This window comes from Myotis brandtii, unplaced genomic scaffold (assembly GCF_000412655.1).
Source record: "Myotis brandtii unplaced genomic scaffold, ASM41265v1 scaffold82, whole genome shotgun sequence".
NCBI lineage: Eukaryota > Metazoa > Chordata > Mammalia > Chiroptera > Vespertilionidae > Myotis > Myotis brandtii.
The window spans coordinates 1,832,593-1,853,371 of record NW_005371324.1 but is presented as its reverse complement, the minus strand read 5'-3'; the positions used below and the strand labels follow the sequence as shown (position 1 = coordinate 1,853,371).

At 35.2% G+C, this 20,779-nt stretch overlaps 1 long non-coding RNA gene across 1 annotated transcript in view; it reads left to right on the top strand.

Annotated features, from left to right (window-relative positions):
- Window positions 1-19,814, top strand: part of LOC106724395 — a 161,624-nt gene extending 141,810 nt beyond the window's left edge. Inside the window, exons 2-4 of the long non-coding RNA XR_001360176.1 lie at window positions 15,235-15,293; window positions 15,701-15,896; window positions 19,737-19,814. This is a non-coding gene — a long non-coding RNA (uncharacterized LOC106724395). The remainder of the gene's footprint in view (window positions 1-15,234; window positions 15,294-15,700; window positions 15,897-19,736) is intronic.
- The last annotated feature ends 965 nt before the right edge of the window (window positions 19,815-20,779 follow it).

Sequence of the window (20,779 nt, the reverse complement as noted above, 5' to 3'; positions counted from 1 at the left end):
GTTTTATGTAATTGAATTAAAAGTAATGTCATTCTGACCATCATGGTTCAGTGGCTGAGCATCGATCTATGAACTAGGAGGTCATAGTTCGATTCCTGGTCAGGGCACATGCCGGGGTTGTGGATTTGATCCCCAGTGTGGGGTGTGCAGGAGGCAGCTGACCAATGGTTCTCTCTCATTATTTATGTTTATATATCTCTCTCTCCCTCTTCCTTCCTCTCTGAAATAAAAACACCTTTAAAAACAAACAAAAAACCTAAACTCCATGACAATTTAAAGATACAAGTCAAAAAGTTGTCATAAACACTCCAGCAAACATTTGCACCAAAGAACAACAAAAAAATTGAAATTACCTCAGTAGTATATCTTCTAAATATAAAAAAATTTTAAATACTTTATGTCATGCATTTTAACAAAAGATATTCTTGCTAGACCTCTATCACTAAGAGGGCAGAAAAACAACCCAAAAAGAGACATCTATTCTTCTGAAAACACACACACACACACACACACACACACACACACACACACACACATGGCTCAATATCAGGTCTAACAAGCAGTAACTAAAGTATGTAAGTGAAGTCAGTGCTAGAATATGTGAGTGGCTAGTAAATTAATGATTGTGATGAAAATGACATGTACTCCCACTCAGCAGCAAGCACAAGGGGAATACAGAACTTTGGGAGATCAAGGTACAGAGCAAGAGCACAGGAAAGGAAGGAGTCACTACTGTGTAGCTCAGCTTAATCCCACTCTCCACTGTAAGACCTAGCTTTATGGTGAAAAAGTAAACTCTATCTTATTCCACGTCTTGCTCAAGTATGTAACAGGCAGTGAGGGAATGTAACTTTAAGGTAATGCCCAACACATGTTGGCCAGGCTTAGTTAGAAAGACACAGAAATAAGGAATAAAATTCCATGATGTTATAATAAAGACTGACAAAATAGTAGTCAGAAAGCATTACAATTCATAACCATTATCTAATAATTTCAAGACATGTTATGTAGACATGCTTGTTTGGGCCAAGAGGAATGTAGAGTGTTGAAGGTATCAACTACTCTTCTTTGATAATCCTCTTCCCCTTTTCAGGTCTCAGACTTGAGCTAAAAATGTTACAACTATTAAAATGCTTTTAACTGCAAAAACAGAAAAAAACTCAAGTAAAATGAATTCACTTAAAGGAAATGACTTATGCACTTAAAAATAAACCGAGATGTTTGGCAGATTCAGGCACAATATGGCTCTGGCCCTGCTATTCTGCAATTGTCGTTGTTCTGCTCTCCCACGTGTTGACTTACTCTCAAGCCGACAGCAAGCACCTACATGAGGTCAGCAGTTACAGTCGGGTACCTAAGCACAGAGAATCTTTCTATTTCCATGACTCTTTCAGAAGTTGGAAAACAATTTTACAAAAGCCACCCAGTAGACTTCCCTTCACATCTTAATTTCCAAATTTGAGTCCATCCTTAATTCCCAGCATAAAGAGTGGATTAAATCAGGGATATTCAACCTTTTTTTATATTATGGCACACACAATCTAATTCTGTGTCACACCAAAGAACATATTTTTTGTTGATCTGACAAAAAATAAGTATAATTTTAATTGATTAACCAAAAAAAAGTGCCTACTGTTTTGGCTCCAAAGTGACTTTTTAAAAAATAGGGTACCTATACTTGTATATAAGACTTTCTGGTACTAAGAATTAACCAATCAGATGCAAACTTATGCTATGTGACCAATATGATGCAACTCTGTTATATGACCGATAGGTTTATGGTTCAAAATTGGGCATTCACACAGGACGGCTATTGTTGTGTTAGTTGTCTTTTTTCGTATTATTATTTGACAAACTAAGGGAAAAGAGGTCAGTGCCCCTGGTTAAATAGTCATGTATTGCATGTTTTAAAAATTCTTGTGCCACACTGGTTGAAAATCATTGGACTAGGTTTTAAATAAAGGAGAGTTGGTCACAATAACTACAATTCAGATAAAAATTTGACCTTAACTATAAACTTTGACTTTATTTACTTTTGAAAATACATCAAACATCATAGCAAAACAGTAAACTGGTCAACTTGAATTCAATGAACCTAAGATCAAGCCCTACGTGGCAGCTTATTTGGTTGGTGAGCAAAAATCATTGTTTGACCTTTTTCTGAAACAAATTTATCTGTGGCATGCTGTGCCATACTGTTAGACACTCTTCCACCCACTTTTGTAATCCTCAATTTTATAATCTAGATGTAGGTGTAAATGATTTCCTCCTCAGAAGAGAGCTACATTTATAGGTCTCCCTCCTGCTTCAATAGTGTGTCAAAGCATATTTATGTTTTCTTCAGAACACTTACCATACTTTTAAATTATATATTTATTTGATTACCTTTTTAGAATTTACTTTCCAAGTAGGCTCCAATTTCCATAAGAATAAAAACCATGTTCATTTTGTTAACTACTCTGGAGTAATGCATACCACTATGTCTAGCACTTAGTAGGAACTAGCTAAACGTATTGAAAGAAAGAACTAAATAAATATCTCCACATATACATACTATATATATATATATAAATGGGTATATTTATGGGTATAAAGAGTCTATATCATAAACATTTTTATACCAGAGACTTAATATATTATAAAAGACTGCAAATAATCACCTTAACATGGGTTTTAATGGTATTGGGACAAATAGCTATTGCTTGGCAGTAAAATCTTATCTCATACAAAAGACAATGACATTTTATGTGGATTCAATATCTGACCTTTACAAATTAATTATATACCTGGACAGTGTTTCTCAGTGGTTAGAGCATCATCCTGCACACCAACCAGTTGTGGGTTCGATTTCTGATCCAGGTCATGTACCTGAGTTGCAGGTTTGATCCCCAGCCCTGATCAGAGCATGTGAGGGAGGCAACCAATTCATGTGTCTCTCTCACATCGATGTTTCTCTCTCTTTTTCTCTCTCTCTCTCTCACCACTCCCTTCCACTCTCTAAAAAATCAATTGAAAATATATTCTCTGGCAAGGATTAACAACAACAACAAAAAAGAATAAAAGAACATTATTATTAATTAAATCAAGACAACAGGTACAAACTGGTAGTGCTAAGGGCACATGAGGGTGGATGCTCACCCTACCAAAATTCTTTATGTGGTTAAATCCAATGGCCAATTCATTTTTATCTTACTTGACCAATAAACAGTATTTGACATCATATATCATATAATTTTATCACTTATTTTCCTGGATAGCACATTCACGGTTCCTTCTCTGTATAGTTTACCCTTATCAACAACATTACTATGGACGACTAGGCTTCAGTTATTAGTACTATTTCCTTTTCTATTTACTCTCTTATCCTTTGTGATCTCACACAGTCACAAGGTTTAAAATCTATATGTCATTGATGAGTCAATTTATATTTTCAGCACAGGTCTCTTTTCTGAATTTCAGACCACTATATTCAACTACCTACTCAATATCTTCTCTTGGATTCTAATAAGCTTATCAAACCATGAATTATTTGAGTATAAATTCAACCAATGGTAGTAGCTTGACACAGGAAATTCAATATGTCAAGACATTTGCAGTCTCAGACTGTGGTGTATTAGCTATCATTCAAGCGTTGGGAAACTGCAAATCTGACGACTGACTCTTCTATCTCTCCATTTAAGTCACTAGCAAAAAAGAAAAAAAAAAGTTAAACTATGAAGTGAATTAAAAAAGATTAGGATATAGAGTTATAAAGAGTGTGTTAAAATCCCCTCCCCCCTTCCTATTTCCTAGCTGTGGCATACATATTATTACATAGCTCAGAGAGTTATAATGGTGTATATAAAAGTAATTGCATTACACTGGGAGTAGCAGAAAGCTTAGCAACAATAAAAAGACTTAGGTAGAATTACATTTTTATATAACAAAAATGCAGTTGGTAGAGAAATCAGAGCTGATGGAACTGCCCAAAAAGTCATCGAAAATTCAAGCTTAGTTTATCATTTCACCTTGCCCTCCTTACTGTGTGGTTTCATCAAAGATGGCTGCTCCTCCTTTTATCTGAGCTGAGAAGAATGATTAAAAAAAAAAAACAGCTAAGAAACAAAGGCAAAACTTTATCTTCCTAGGATTTGTCTTTTTATTTATGAGGTTAAATTTCTGCAAGGGAACCTTCCCCCAGAAACTTTCATCTCCGTCTCGCTGACCAGGACTATGCACATGGCCATGACTAGATGCAATGGAGCCCTTTTAATAGGAAGCAGAGGAACCTTGAACAAAAGTGGAGTTGTTTTAGTATGAATAAAAGGTAAATTGGTTGGAAACTAACATGCATGTAAAAAGGGTTAATTTGATAATGTAACCAAATGCACCAGCACAGTTTTTGACACACAGTAGGTGGCTCAGTAAGTAGAGGTTCTATTGTTGATCAACATACTTTGAGTACAGTTCTTGCAACATCTTTAAATCTATCCAATACTACCTTCAGACAGTCAGTGTTTTACTATTTAATTTGCAAGAATGTCTTAGGAGATTTGAGCCCCAAACTTTGCTCACATCTAGATAGGAAAGTCTAGGTGGAAGGAATTGCCTGATACAGAGAATAGCAGACACAAATGAGAATGTCAGAGTGAATGATAGGGTATCAACCTAGGGCACCAAGCATTTATATGATACAAGATGACAGTAAATGAGCCAGGAATTTTAGTCCGTTCCTCTGTTTCCCTGCTTTGTACTAATTATATCGATCCAGAGTTCTCTTTTCCATATGTTCACTTGAAGACTGAGAGGTCTGACCAAATTTACTAAAACCGTTTAAAAGTTGTGAGCGCCTTGCCGTTAGATATGCTTAAAAATGCAACACGTTTTCACTGTGGGAAGAACTCTTCCAACTTTCAACTGAGAGTTTGACAAAGTTTTCTTCGGCTTTAACTAGTCGATTTTGTGCTTGTTATCTTTCAGCACAGCTTGGTCAATCACAAAGCCTCCCACTCCCCGCACAAAATTATACAACCATGGCAACCGCCCTTTGAAAAGGAAATACTGCCATAGGGGGAGGCAGCCAACTCACCCAGGCTCAGCTAGTCCAGCCGTGTTAAACAGCTGCAGAGATCATGGGAAGGGGGGGGTGCCTGGGGCTTAGGGCCTTCTGAGAAATTAACTTCAGAAACTTTCACTCTCTTCATAAACCCCTCTAGTTGAATATCGCTTTTGATAGCGTGGAGCTCCTGCCTGTGGAATTCACTATGGGGAGGGGGGGTGGGGGGGGGAGCAGCAATCAAATATGTGACTAGATTTCAGAATAAGCTGACTATATGTTATGAACAAAAATAACACCACTACCTGTTTGCCAGGTCAGGGGAATTGCATCATGAGCTATGGGGTTAAAACAGACTCTCAGCGGGTACCAAATTATGTTTTTTCCTTAATCTATAGTGTATTACAGTAGAAACATGACTGAAAGACTTTATTTCATCCCAAAATATTAGGTTTGAGTTATTTCAATATCTGGATATTGAGTGTAATGCATCAGTATTTGTTCTCTCAAAATGATATAGCCCTGGTCGGCTTGGCTCAGTGGATAGAGCGTCGGCCTGCAGACTGAAGGGTCCCAGGTTCGATGCCGGCCAAGGGCACATGCCAGGGTTGCGGGCTCGGTCCCCAGTGGGGGGCATGTTGGAGGCAGCCGATCAATGATTCTCTCTCATCATTGATGTTTCTATCTCTCTCTCCTTCTCCCTTTCTCTCTGAAACCAATAAAGAAATATATTTAAAAAATGATATAAAATTCAAGGGCAAATAATTTTGTCATTGTTACTTTCTTATAGAGTTCCTGTCAAATTTTTTTTTAAGTAAAAGCATAATGTATAAGCCTGTTCTTTTTTCTTACTCTCGTTACTGCAAATAAAGCTCATCTGATTAATTAATGCATTTGAGAAACATTACTAGGTGTTTAACTTATTTTACATAAGGTCTGTCCTAAGAAGTTGTGTGTAAAATAATTGTAAAGAAAATTACAGTTTAAAGAAATAACATTTTGAAATTTCTCATAGAGCAAAGAATCTCTCCCTAATTTACATTTTGTTCTTAGATTCAGACTTTCCTTATATGTGTGTATATATGTGTATATCTATATAAACATGTTTGTATATGTGTTTACTTTAAATCTTTCATATATTTAATATATATATTTATGTATATTTTATATAGGAGTCATGAAAAGCACGTAAATGCATCTTTTAAATGAGTGCACTATAATAGGTCTTTATGAAACCACACAGGCTTTTAATTTGTTTTAAAAGTTTTCATGTCTTTGTTTTTCTAAATTAGTATTAGAAAAGTTATTTTGACAAAAGTTTTTAAAAAATTATTTCACACCTAACTTTTATTACTAAAACATTTATATATGCCTTGTTTTCTTTAAACAGTACCTATAATAATATGTATATACTTACCCAAACTTCTTCTAACTTGGGCATTAATAGAGTACATTCATGTACCAAAGAGTCATAATATTGATCCTAAGGCCTTGTGAGAACCTCCAGAGTGGTCAGAAATGTAGGCATATTTAGACTTATTTGTATTAATAAGATGGAATATTTAATTTTTGAGCCTTCAATTTGTTCTGGACACTGAGTTAGCTGTGTTATACACATTGTCTCATTTAACTGGTATTTTAATGTGATGTAATTCTCATCAGAATCTCTTTGCACAAACCTCGATCCATTTTGAAGATAAGGAAACCCACATTTGCAGATATAAATTAACCTGCCAAAATCAAACCCTAAAAGGGGAAATCAAAGTGAGAGCTTACTTTTATGACTTCAGAATCTTTTTTTAAAGTAAAATATATTAATGTTGCTTAGAAGTATCATAAAACCAAGGCTATACTTACATAAGCAGAATATAGATCATCATTGAGATAAATTAATACAGAGTTTACAAATACCATTATTGGGAGGTAATATCTTCAATAATGTAATTCTTGGAAAGAGATTTAAACAATATATCAGTCAAGAATGTTAAGGAAAGTGAGGAATGTCTAAAATGGGTAAGGTAATACCTGGAAACACTAATCTGAGGTCATTAGCAGAAACAATGGCTTTAAAAGCCAAAGTTGTATAAAATATTACATTTTAGACATGCAAAAGTTATAACAAATAATAAAACAATGTGTATTCATCAATCAGCTAAATAAAAAAATTCCATGCATATAATTTGTTGCTCTCTTTGTATCTCTCTCCAACTAATCACATCACATTCTTTCTTCTATATTGAATTTAGTGACTAATAATTTTCCTGCATTTTTTAAATTCATATTTAAAAATATAAGTAGTACTAGAGGCCCAGTACATGAAATTCGTGCATGGTTTGGGTCCCTAGACCTGGCCAACAATTGGGCTAATCTGTGGGGCAACCAGTGGGGTGATCGGGGCCCCTGCTTGCACCCGCTTTGCCTGGCCTGGTGCCGCCTGCTTGCCGGCCCCGCTCCATGCCCCCACCCACCGCCACCCCCACTGGTTGCTTCCCTCTGCAGAGTGAATGGTGGGGAGATCAGGGGACCTCCACTCGCACCCGCCTTGGCTGTCCTGGCTCTGCCCGCTTGCAGGCCCCGCCCCCCACCACTGCTGCTGTTTGGGGCCTACAGGCTGGGGACAGCTCCTGCATTGAGCACCTGGCCCCTGGTGGTTATTGCGCATCATAGTGACTGGTCATTCTGCCAGTCGTTCCACCATTCATTCGATTTGCATATTTATATAGATAGATAAAGTTTATTCTTACCCCTGTTTTCATTTGTCATGTCTCTGCTTCACTTATACCCTGTCAGGCAACACAATTTTAATTTTCTATGTGGCTTTCCAGAGTATCATTACATCATGTTTTTCTGTATATATTTTCTACACAGGTTGTCTCTCTACACAAAATATAGAAATAATTCTGTTTTCAAACTTTAATAAATATTCTTCTACAATTTATTTTTCTAATATATTTTTATATTTCAGAGAGGAAGAGGGAGAGATAGAAACACCAATGATGAGGGAGAATTACTGATAGGCTGCCTCCTGCACACCCCCTACTGGGGTTCAAGCCCGTAACCTGGGCATGTGTCCTTGACTGGAATCAAACCCTGGACCCTTCAGTTTATAGGCTGATGTTTTATCCACTGTCCCAAACTGGCTATGGTTACAATTTATTTTTATATTCAAAATTATATTTGTAAGATTCTTAACACATTTATGTTATAGAATGAGACTCATTCATTTCCATTGCTGTATAGTACCCCAGTATATAAATGTACCACATTTTAAAATTCATTCTACCTTCAACATTAAGCTGGTTCTAGTTTTGTTGTTGTTTGACTGATTGTTTTTTTTGTTGCTGTTGTTGTTGTGAACAAATATGCTAAGATATTGTTTATGGATCTCTTTGTGCATATATTAGAGCATGTCTTTATATACACCTTAGAGACGCTGGGCCATAGCATCAGCCCATTTTTGCCTATTGCCTTTACTAGATATTGCCAAATTGTTCTCTAACATGGATTTGCTAATTTACACCTCAATGAGAAGTAGAACATTTTTGACTCCACATTCTCAGCTATACTAGCTATTGGCCAACTTTTTAAATTGTGTGAATCTAATTGCTAACAATGATATTGATGCTTGTTTTTGCATTTCCCCATTATTACTATGACATGGGAGACTTTCCTGATGGGAAGCTACTAGATTAGATTTCCTTTATTGTGTGGTACTTTCTAGTCCCCTGTGAATTTTTATTTTATTTTTTATTTTTATTTTTTTACTTTTATGAGCTTGTTGAACATTCCACATGCTCAGAGTGGCTGGGGTTTTGTTGTTGTTATGTTGTTGTTGTTTTGTTATTATTGTTGTTGTTGTTTTTAATTTTAAAATATATTTATTACTTGAAAACCACCATTTTGGTGTGTTTGATCAAGATGGATGTAATGCTGATGAAATTTAGGGAAGCCAGGGATGAGCAACTAGACCTGGATAGGTCATGCACAAAGATGCAAAGTTAGCATCAAGAAAAGGCCCAAGCTATGAGTAAACTCTCAGAAGTGCAGGATGGGTCCTCTTACCTGCAGTCTTCAAAAGGTAACCAAGCATCTGTAGTTGAGCGCAATTGGAGAGTAGAGCCATGCACCCATTACACATGTCATAAAAGGAACTATTGAATAAGCTAACGATGGAAAGTCTAAGGAAAGCTAAAAGGAAATGTGAGACTTGTTTTCAACATATAAGTGGCAATTCCATAAAGATTAATATTTTCCTGCAAGATAGGCACACTTGCTTAAATAACAGTGAAACCCCAAGATTAAGAAAAAAACATAGAAATGAGCTTTTAAAGGGATGGTAAATTCTCCCAAACCATAAATATTAAAATAGTGACAGTAAGAACATCTGTATTTGATTTCAATCTTACTTAAGCACTAGCTCAACAAATCTGTGTTTAAAAAATTTACAAATATTTCCCCAGCCAGTTTTGCTCAGTGGATAGAGGATCGGCCTGTGGACTAAAAGATCCCAAGTTCTATTCTGGTCAAGGACATGGACCTCAGTTGCAGGTTCGATCACTGGCCCTCATCAGGGTGCGTGTGGGAGGCAACCAATCGATGTGTCTCTGTCACATCAATGTTTCCCTCTCTCTGACTCTCCCTCTTCCTTCCACTCTCTCTAAAAATCAATGGAAAAATATCCTCTGGTGAGGATTAACAACAACAAAAAAAAATTACAAATATTAAGCACAGAGTAAACATTCATTGATTCAGCTAAGAAATGAACTTATTAACATATAAGTACTTTCTGACCCATGTCTCATAACTAATTCTGGAGTATTAATTTTGTATTCACAACCATACTGCAAGTGCCTTAAGAAAATGTAGAGTATTTTAGGATTTATATAAAACCATTAAAAAATTTCTACAGACACTCTAGAACAATAGACACTAGTTTTTCCCTACATTTTATCGGGAGGCATTTGCCAAACTAGGCAAGGATAGCGGAGGAGGAGGTCAATACTGATTTTGCAAATTTTAAAAAGTCATTTACAAGGTGAAGCAGCAAGAAGATGGAGGCTAGGGACAGTTATCGGTTTGCTCTAAGGCCCCACAAACAGGGATAAGGATGAGGAGTGAGGGACACTTCCACCTCTGTCCAAGAGAAATGAAAGTGCTTTAAAGAGACCCCTGGAGCTTGAGAAAGCCTGATGTGGACCAGTGAAATGTTCATGAGAGAAAGAGACAGAGAGTAAGAGATAGACAGAGAGATAGAGAGCCAGAGAGAGAGTGAGGGAGAGGACACTTGAAGTCACTTTGGATCCTTCCCAAGATCAGCTGTAGGGAGGAGGCCTGAGAAGAGGTGAGGGGTCAGCACAAGGAGTTGCATTTGGTAGAGGAAAGGAAACTCCAGGGGAGGACACTCCACATGCGCAGCAGTGGCTGGTGGTATCACAGAGAGAGTCACCTTCAAACATCTTTCACAGCCACATCACAGCTACTAAGGCTGATCGGCTCCTACTTGTCTCTCTCCCAATCCCCCAGCTCCTCACCAGGATAGGTCAGAAGATATCAATAAGGAATTAACAAAGGAAGTGTTGTGGAAAGTGAGGAGGAGATGGCAAAGTAAAAAGGGGGAAAAATGTCTTTTTACCATCTGCCCTTCCCAGATGTATGTTTCTGCAGAGATTATACTGGGATTAAAATTCAGTTTTTATTATTATACTGGACAGAATATGTTAATTACTGAGTTGAGATTATTTGAGAGATGATATTAACCAGAGGGCTATTTTTTTTTAATATGATTATCTTAAAGTGAACAGATAAGCTATCTGGGCTATCTGCCCAAATTTTATTGCATGAAAGGAAAACAATGCCTCCCCTCCCCCCAGATGTGGTTTGTAGAGGTAATTACAAGGAGGAAATATCTTTAGGATTGCAGCTCAGGGTCTTGTTTATTCAATGTAACAGCTATAAGAACACTGAAGGACTTCACTGCTTGGGGTCAAATAGGATTGGATTCTCATCCTCTAGTATTTGAGAATTACTAACAGCGTTAACTTAAATTCCTCATTAGCCTCTCTGGGTCTCAATTTTCCTTATCTGAAAAATGCAACCTATGAAGATTTAATGCATTTATGTATATAAAGTAACTAACAGATTGCTGACCACCTGGAGAATGCTCAGTATACATAAATTTCATAATCAAAACGACATTGAATTAATAGACGGGACAGCAAATTATGACTCTTGGGCCAAATCAAACTTACGTACTCTTTTTGTAGATTAAGTTTTATTGGATCATAGCAACACTCAATCTTTCTATATACTCTATAGTTGTTTTCATGTAATATGTTGACATTTCATGCATTGCAATGGCAGAGTTGAGTAGTTGTAGCAAAACCATATGGCGTACAAAGCCCAAACCACAGGGTATTCCCCAAAAATGTACAGACACTTTAACAGCTGATAGCTCAATTTGGAAAATGAACTTTATTTTAATAAACACTGTCTTTATAATTATTTGAAATTTTATATATATATATATGTATTATATATATATGTATTATATATATATATATATAAAACATTGTACTCTTACAATATGCCATTTATCATTGCTTTTGCAATCATTATTTCATTTAATTTTTACAAAAACTTCTTTGTATTAATCTCCTATTTTTAGGATTAATTTAAAAATAAATTTATTTCTCATACAAAGTACATAACTCTCTGCCTGAAGGTGGCAAAGAGCTCTACTCCACATAGTCACACAGGGTCCCAGGGTCTCACCATCTTTAGCTACATCTCTACTAGTATAAGTGCTTCCTCCTTTATCATCAGTGATGGAGGGTTGTTCATAGGTCCTTAATTTTTTTCTGAATTAACATGACACATATTACTTCTACTCATAATCCATTATCCAGAGCTAGTTTTATGGTTTCACCAAGCTGCAAAGTGTATTACATGAATATTTGGTGATCAATATGTCTTTGCCATATCCACGAGATAAAAAACATTTTATTAAAAATTTAGGGATATGGGGCATGAGAGAGACCAGGACACTTGTCCAAGCCTACAGAGCTACTAAATGGCAGAGCTGAATTAAAATCTAAGCTCTTGGATGTTCATAGAACAGAGTATCATTCCTATTTTCCCTAAATACTCTTTATTGCACCATATCTCCCCAACCAGTCCCTCTTATCAAGTTGGTTTTCAACATGATGATATTTAATATGATAGAGGTTCTCACTTGATAGGAGATGATCTTCTCATAGGATCTTTTCTGCTCCATTTGTCTACCTGATTCTACATCTAGTTGAGTTTGGTAATTTAATCTAGTTGAGTTGAATATATTTTTGTGTTCATTTATTAAGAAGCCCAGAGAGTATATCAAAGAAATGATTAAAAGATCCAGTTGAAAAATTCCCCAGGCATATCATTCAAAATTAGAGACACTTTTTCTCCCATACCATTATTCTTATCCAGAACTTGAAGTAGGTAGTTTTCAGACCTGCTGCTTTTTCCAAATTGTGATAAATAAGTGACATCCCTATTCATGAGAATCTGTTCTAATGTAGAAGCCCCACCTTTGCATGCACCTTTACCATGCAAGTCTCAGGGGAAACTAACTAAATTTAATAGCTTCTGTGAGTTCTAAACAAAGATGTACAATATGCAATGATGATCATCAAATTCAGGTGTTTATAAAAACCAAAACTTTTAGAAATTTAATTAATATTTATGAAGCTCCATTCTGGAACTATGGAAATACTTTGTCATTAGAGTGATATTTTCCCTACTTTTAGAATTTTAATAAGCAATTATTTATGCACTGTTATCTTTCTCCCAACCCCTTGAATAAGATACTGCTGTGGTGAACATATATTTCCCATAAGTCATCTTTCTTAACTCAAAACTGATTTTATTCTTTGCTTTGCTAAGCAACAACAGGATACTTAACCAACTATACAGGACATGAAAGAATGGAAATGTGGACCTAGTGGGAAATAGTTGCTTAAAAATAATTCACCAATCTTGCAGATGCACAAGCCTAAAGTATTTTTAAGTTATTTATTTATTTATTTATTTAATAATTATAGAATGTGAACTTCCAGAAGAGGAAATACCGTGGCATTTAAATATGAATGGGCATAAAATGATCTCAAACCACACTAAGCAGATCAAGGCAAGCTGACTCTCCAATGATACTCCATTTTTCATTGGCCGTGTTGGCTAAGATAAAACTTATAGAACACTGTATTTTGACACTTTTTTTGGAAATAGACACTCTCACATATTGCTTGTGAAAATATAAATTTGATGGGTAATTGCAGCTACTAGTTAAATTATTGATCCATGTATCTATTGACCAGAAATTAAACTGTTAGGATTCATTTAATAAATGTGTTCAAAGATTTTACATATATATATATATATTCATGTTAGTATTGCTTGCAATGGTAAAAAAAAAAACAACAGGAAATAAATTCAAATATCTATTTATTGGGACTGGTTAGGTAAATTATAGATATTGTACAATTGTGAAAAGTTATAGGTACTAATACAGAAAGACAAGTAAGATGTAAGGTTAAATGCCACAGAAAGGACCAGAATAGCATGTCTTGCAAGCCTACCCTGTGTCAAATACTTAAATAAAAAATAAAGATATTCAGATCATTTCAGAAACTGGAAAAAAAATGTTTTGGGAAAAATAGTCAGCTTGAGGGAAAGGTAGAAGGGAATCATTTTCTAAATGATTAAGAAAACAAATAACTTAGAAACTGCTGTTGAACTGTAATGTTAGAATTACAGACAAAATTATTAAATTATTACCTTTTCGAAGAAACAATTATTGATATGAGACTTTGAAATTTATACTCCATACAAATAGATTTTATATTATTTCAAGCAAGTCTATTATAATAATGAGTCTAAATAATTGTAAAATGTGGTTCTTGCTATCTTCTATTCCTATCCCAGTCTTTTATAAGGATTCTAATATTTAATTTTGGATAATGATGCTTCTCCTGAAATTAATCTTGGGCCTTTAATTATTCAAGTATCCAGCGTTGCTGAAATCATCCTAATTATTCCCATTGCTCAATAGTATTAGTAAAAATTACATTTAAATTCAAAATAATTTAGATGAGTTCTTAATATTCCCACAAGCATTTAGCTATTTTTATAGTTTCACCTCTTGAGTTAAAAAAAAAATAAAAAAGATTGAATGTAGCCAATATCATTGTTTTAATTTAAATGATTCTGTGTTTTTATCTCTAATGCAATACCATAGAAGGTAGATTAAAATTAGCTTCCTCTCTCTTTTTTGATTTGTAAATCCCACCTCTCATATTACCTCCTCATTTACACTTTTAAAAATTTTATGATGCTCATATTCTTTTATTATCTGTTAGATTATTCAGCAGACAAGAGTTTATGTACATTTTCTAGTGCAGTGCCCTTGAGAAATGAAGATTATTGTTCATCCCAAATAAATAAATACCATGTAAGTTTGTAATGGTAGATTATAAACAACATGAACTTCCATCTAACATAATCTCTTGTCTGCTAGATTATGCTATTTTTCAAAATAGATTTTACACAAACACATATATACAAAATAATATTATGTATATATTTTTTGAAAATAACATGTGGCATTTAGAAAACTAAAAACAAAAAAAACATTATAGTGTCTATTAAATTATTTAAAAAATAATTTCAAGACTACGATTCTTGTATTTAACCTTTATTTGAGTGGAGACAAGGAACCAAGCTGGCCTGAAAAATAAGAAATAAAAATAGGAACAATAAATACATTCCTTTCATGAGTGAGTCTTGAAATTTGGATTTGGGTTAGATAAATTAAATTACTTTGTCTTGAGCTCCCTCTCCCCGACCACAGCAATCTTATTCACCAGAGTCTGTTTTTTACAGCTGTATATATGATTTGCAATGGTGGCATTCAGAGACTGTGTACCATTTCATCCCTTTATGCCATAAAGGAATAAGGCACAGAAGGAAAAAAATGTCTAGCTTAAATATGAATCTTCACTGAAATTTCTGTTTGTGGCTATTCTAAAAATCTTTACCATAAATTTTCTGGGCTAAGCAAGCTTTTAAAAAAAAAATCTTTATTAAAGTTCCCCTTAGTTAGAAAATAAATTATTTTCTGTGACCTTTGGAAAGTAATGTCAATGCTTTATTTTTCTTGATAGAGATGCAAAGCAGAAATCAAGAAGTGCAAAATTCAATCATTAATCAACCTTAGATAAAGGTGAGTGTATTTGCACTATGCCCCCAAAGAGCTCTTGATGGCTGGGACATTGTTCCCATAATACAATGCCTCCATAAATTTTGTTAACTAAACTGTCAATTCTGAGCCAGAGCTACAAGGAATTTTAAGGAAAGATTGTGTAGTATAACAAACACAGATACTGGCGGTAATTTTGAAGTGGGAGGGAAGCCAGTGGTGATAACGTATAGATTCCCCACTCCATGTTTTATTCGAATATGGCAAGATTACATCTACAGTAAGCCTATCCTTTCAGGCAGATGGGAACATTGTCTCACATCAAACACTCCCAAAGGTCAAAGCATCAAAACTAAAGTTTAAATTTTCTTTTGTCCTTCAGAATCGGGGACAACTCAACCACCTCTATCACTTTTTCTTTTTTCCCACAGGATCACCTTTCTCCAAGGAACTTGTAATGACCCTAAGAACTTGTAAGCGTGGCTGTGTAAATGGACTTGCTTGTGACAAGGGAACAATTTCTGACATCTTGAAAGTCTGGTCTCTTTTAAATCACATGGGCCCTAAGATAAACTAGAAAGACAATACTACTGGTCACATTAACATGACGCCTATTTTTTTAAATTGGTGAGTATAATTGTGGATATTTGTATCTCATTGAGTGAAGTTTCCTTAACAGAAAAGAACATGATTCATTGCCTTTCTAGGTGAAGGTGCTCAGGGTAATTCAAGAATTTCTGTATAGGACATGGTTATGGAAGAGGGCTAGGGGATACAGTTGGAAGTTGTGTTTCATAATGAACACATGATATTATTTTGATTGTATTCTCACATATGGAATGAGCTAAGAAAAAATGTGGAGAGCTCCATAAGCCTCTGGCCATTCTCTTCCCAAGTTGCTGCTGGCTCCAACCACAGACTAAAATTCTAAAATTCTAAAATTCTGTATAATAAAACAACAACCACAACAAACAAACAAACAAAACACTACCCAACTAGGGTACAAGGATTGTAAAAACTGCCATTTCTGGCTACAGGCCTAGACCACATAACACACCAAGCACTGGCAGTAAATCTCCTAACCCCTTTCTTCTGAGAAGTATTTGCAACCAGCAAGGTTTTTTGCAAGCACTTTGCCAGGTTTCAGAGTGCAATGACAAATTTCCAATGTGGGTCAAAATTCAGATGAGTAACTAATTTCATGAACAACCGCCACATATTGCAATTCATCACATTTATATTGGCCAGTGCAACCATTTTAATTTTACAGAGAGAGAGAGAGGGAACTCAAAATGCCTAACTTAATTCAAGTTATAAATGTGGAAAAAGAGACAAATTTTCTCAAAGAAACTCTCAGATTATCCTGAGGACTCAAGAATTTTTTTACTCTCATCACTCATTTGAGATAGGTTCAAGTTTATTTTTAATCTTAGGTCTAGATCTCTGGGGACACACTCTGAGCTGGATATTTGCACAGAGATAGTTTCTTAAGGAGTGTTCTTTGGACAGTGCTTGTGAGGGGGTGAGGACAGCAGGGTGATGAGAAGAGAAATGTGATGCCTTTGAGTCAGTCCCACAGACAGCTCAAGAGGGAATAGCCGTGGAGAGTCTTAAATTGAAGCAAAAAGGTATCAAGGTTCCCCTCTTGCATGGGCAAGTCATTGGATGTGGTGGCCCAGGAAGGGAAAGGAACTTGAACCAGGCACTTTACTTTGCTCTCGGCCAATTCCTGTCCAGGAACTCAGCTGTAAGTCCTTGCAAGGTGACACAGCCAGAGAACAAGCGACAGTGTCAATCTGAAGGCCCATCTTCATTTCCCCCATATAAATCTAAAGTCATTCAACTTTTGATAATGAGAACCCATCGATCACTATTTTTAATATCTGCCATGCATTAACGTGTATATAGGGTTAATATTATGAATATTATTAACGCTATGAACATAACACATCTTGAATATTTGTGAAAGTTTTCATGTGTTTATTATTGACAGAATGGACTGTTCACCGCCATTGATTTCTTACTAGAGATCTTTAAAACATAGAATTTTGCCACAATACACAGTTGCAAATATTATTTGTGTCACTGCAACTGTCACAGATGAAAAATAAATAAATAAAAAGGACTTGCCTTTTGTAGTCCTACTTTTCAATCAATGTTTGCTTAGGGCTGGGATGAAAGGGTTTCCTCGAACAAGCCGCAAGCTTTTGTGCTGACATCAATTGTCTATTTGCAACTGTGTGTTATGCTAAGTCTACACCATCTCTCAGCTGGACACTTACAATAGCTTGCCAGCAGGCCCTCAGCACCCTGTGTTTCTCTCTTGAATGGCATTTCCTACACAGGAGCCTGTGGAAATCCGGTTAAAGTGTAAATAAGACCAGCAAATTCCCCTGCTTTAAAACACTTCCATGGCTCCCCATTGCACTCTGAATATATTCTGAAGTCCTTACCATGGCCTAAAAAAAGCTTCATTATCTGCATCCTACTTCTCTCCAATTCCCTCCTGACATCAACCACTGAGCTACTAACATCAAGGAACATGGACCTCTGTTCTGTATGTAGAAAAGAGCAAACTCTTCTGGCTCCAAGTGTTTGCATTCTGTTATCTATACTCAGTACAGTCTTCCCTGTGAGTCTTGGCAGTTCATGTCTTCTCATTATTTAGCTGGACTTTCCGAAACACCTAGTATTGCCCTACCTTCCTTCCTGGGCTTCTGCTGCCTCTCCATGTACCTGCCCACACCTTCCCCAACCTGACCAACGGTTCTCCATAACGCTCTCTACAGTTTTCTTGTTTATTAATTTAATAACATGTTTATTTGATCACTTCCATAAGAAGGCAAACTGTGTGTTTTGTTCCTTCCAATTTTAATAACCTGTAAGGTCTATTCAAAATATTTAATAGACATAACACATAGAAGAAAAGTATATAAGATGAAATTTGAGAGTTAGCCAAGGACTAGACTAGAAGTGTGTTAGGACATGTAAAATTCTGGAGAACTAGAAGCTATTGTTAGAATTTTAGGAGTAAGTTCTTGCAGTAAAGAAATATTTTTGATTCAATTACCTTGTTCATAATATATGCATTTCTTAAAAAGATTTTTTATTGATTTTTAGAAGGAAAGGGAAATGGATAAGGAGCGGGGGCGGGGGGGGTGGGGTGAAACATCAATGTGAGAGCAAAAGACAGATCGGCTACTTCCTACACACCCCTACTAGGGATCAAGCCCCCAACCAGGGCATGTATCCTGAACAGGAATCCAAATGGCAACCTCTTGGTGCATGGGGCAATGCCCAATCAACTGAGTCACACAGGCCAGAGCCATACATATGCATTTTATTGTATTCATATATTTACTTAAATGGTGATTATTTAATTGCCTATCTTCTTATTGCTGATAAACACTAATATAACCTAGGTTTTTAAAACATTTATGTTGGGCCAATCCTTACAAGAACTTCTTTATATGTTGTAATATATTTTTAAAATATTTATATTAAAAATGTACCTGATTCCAGAAGGAATCATCATATGATTATACTATTTAAAATGGCACCCCTCCCAAGCTCTCCCTAAATCATTACCCTTTTTAATTTTCTTCATGGTGGTTATTCTAGTCATATCTATGTATTTATTTATTTACATGCTAGTTCCATGACTATATCAGGGGACAAGGCTGTCTTATAGTCTCCTTTATCTCTGTTCTTAGAATAAGACTTGGCAAATAGGATGTGCTCCACAAATATTTGTCAAAATAATAAATGAATGAATGAATCTGTTAATCTAAGAAGTTCACATATATGGAAGTTGCTACTTCCCAATGAAGCTGAATAAATGAGATCTCATAGTCACTACAGTCCTTTCACTCTGAAAAGGTCATAGAATTAATCTTTTCTTTAATTCTCTGTACTTACGTATGCAGAATGACTGCCTAATCCAAGGGGTTCATCACTTCCTGGCAAGTGATAAAACCCTTTTTCAATTTGTTCTATGGCCACGTTAATAGTGAACAGTTAATTGTTAATTGATTATAGTTGCATTGATATTTATTATTTGCTAAATTTCTTCCTGTAGTTATCTAGTTATCACACTTAACTGAGTTTTATTTTTAATTAAATTGTATTTACTCTTTTAAAGAAAAAGAGAAATAGAGAGAGAGAGGGGGAGAGAGAGAGAGAGATTTTGTCTTTTTATTCACTATTCTATTGCTAGTGCCTAGAATACTCATAATACCTAGTACACATGAGGGAGTCACTCAATAAATATTTATTAAATTAATAAATCACCATAATTTGCACAGCCAAAGTGAATAAAGGGTCTTCTCTGAGGGAGATATTCATTTAGGTACCTATTTTCAGTTATATTTAACTTTAACGTGGATTCTTATCCATATTCTTTTACCAAGCACTCAGGGAAAAAGGAGCATTAGATTAGGTGCCAAGATCATCATGTTTCTTGTTCAGGACCTTGTGTGACTGTATGCAAGTCCTCTAAGTTACCTGGGATTCAGGTTCCTGAATTACCAAACAAATAAAAGCAGATATTTGATTCTTTAAGGTTCCCTTTTAAAACTAAAATCGTATATTTTCTTCAAATCCCAACACTACAGTCTATTTCAGTATGCATGTTTTTAGAGTTAACTCGTAGCACAGTATACATTTTTATCTCTTTTCAAGTATTGCCAATGAAAAAGTCTCTCAGTTACTCAAAACCTTCTCTTTAATTCCCCTTTCTTACTTGTTTACAGTCAGGTATATGGCATCACTTTTATTGCATAACTAAGGGATACTAAATAATATGACCTAAAATTATTAATTCTAAAGATTAGTAACAGGTGACTTGACTTACAACTGATGAGCCTTTTACATTTGGATGCTGCTGAACAAAGCAAGATTCAGGTAAAACTACCAAGCCAGGTTCTGTTCCACATTGAAGAGTTCACTCCCAACAAATGCTTTAAAGGCTGATGCTACATTATATTGTGTTGAGTAATATAATTTCTATCTAATTTTAGAAGGGAATTTTGAGGTGATTAATACTTTTTATTAGCCAGTTTTTATTAGTATGGATTGTTTACATTACTTAGCAACATTTTATTCAATATAGAATTACCAACATCTTTGCAAGTGAGATGGAGTATGCTATACATGACAGTAGTTAAGTTATTCAAACCTCCATTAAAAGAGTTGTCAGTAAAAACTTATATTTCTTATTGTCATTTATCTAAGAAAAAATCTAATGAAAGAACCAGTAAATAAAATAAGGATGGTTTTCTTCTACATCTCAAATAAAAAAGAAATAACTAAGGTTTTAATTTTTCTAAATCTTTCTGACATAATCTATAAGTTTGGTATAAAAATCATATTAACTACATTATCTACTGCAGGGGCAGAGTGAGGTCAAACAGTCATGTGACCTTTTTCTGTGAAGCTTTTTTTTTTTAAATTTTATTTATTTTTTCAGTTATTTTATTTTAAGAAAAACGATTTTAAATATAATAATGTTA